This window comes from Pteropus vampyrus, unplaced genomic scaffold, assembly GCF_000151845.1.
Source record: "Pteropus vampyrus isolate Shadow unplaced genomic scaffold, Pvam_2.0 Scaffold354, whole genome shotgun sequence".
In the NCBI taxonomy this organism is placed as follows: Eukaryota; Metazoa; Chordata; class Mammalia; order Chiroptera; family Pteropodidae; genus Pteropus; species Pteropus vampyrus.
In genome coordinates this window covers 1,750,568-1,751,266 of record NW_011889135.1, presented here as the reverse complement: position 1 = coordinate 1,751,266, position 699 = coordinate 1,750,568, and the positions used below count along the sequence as shown (strand labels likewise).

Genomic DNA, 699 nt, shown 5'->3' with positions numbered 1-699 from the left:
TCAAAATGGCCACTTCCTCCCTCTGCTAGAAAGGTAAGATTTTTTTCCTCCTATCTTCACTGGAACCTGATAATGCTCTGGAGGTGAAGCTCATTAAAGTGTGGGGGCCCCTCCTGAGACTCACGCCCCCTGGAATTTTTCTTTCAAACTTGTCCGCACTGAGTCTCCAGCATGCATTAATTATAGATTAGGTTTTCCTAGCCTGATATTGTTCAACTTTTTTTCTCGTTGTGTGGATGGGACAGATAACTTACACGCCCTCTTCTGTGCCAGATCAAAAACTGGAAATCTCAAGTGCTTTGCTCTGGGTTGTAGTTACTATGAGTGATTTTTTTTGGGGGGGGGAGGGTACTTTTTTACTTTTCACTGTGTGTGTGTGTGTGTGTGTGTATAAAATGACAAAGGAAATAAGTGTTCTTAGAGAAAAAAGTTTGAGGTGAGTTTATGTTGACTTGGAGGAAAATATTTTCTGGCTAGTAAATGAAATTTAAAACACTAGAAAAGATTGAGAAGTTTAGTGTGGCTTGGTCCATGGCAGTATCTCTGCTGTTGTTTAAGTTAAAGTCATCAAATAAGACTACTCTTCTTTGTGACACCTGGTTCATCTCAGAAGACTGGCTCTGGCTCTCTCAGTCTCTTTTCCCTCCCCTACCAAGTATTCTGTACCAAGAGCCTATCTAAATCTCTGCAGGAGACTCA

At 41.2% G+C, this 699-nt stretch overlaps 1 protein-coding gene across 5 annotated transcripts in view; it reads right to left on the bottom strand.

Moving 5' to 3' along the window:
- Positions 1-367: 367 nt before the first annotated feature.
- SMARCA2 (SWI/SNF related, matrix associated, actin dependent regulator of chromatin, subfamily a, member 2) overlaps positions 368-699 on the bottom strand; it is a 164,151-nt gene continuing 163,819 nt past the window's right edge. For all 5 annotated transcript variants that reach the window (XM_011379109.2, XM_011379110.2, XM_023522681.1 and 2 more), the window contains one exon: positions 368-390. The gene's annotated coding sequence lies outside the window, so the exon portion shown is untranslated. The remainder of the gene's footprint in view (positions 391-699) is intronic.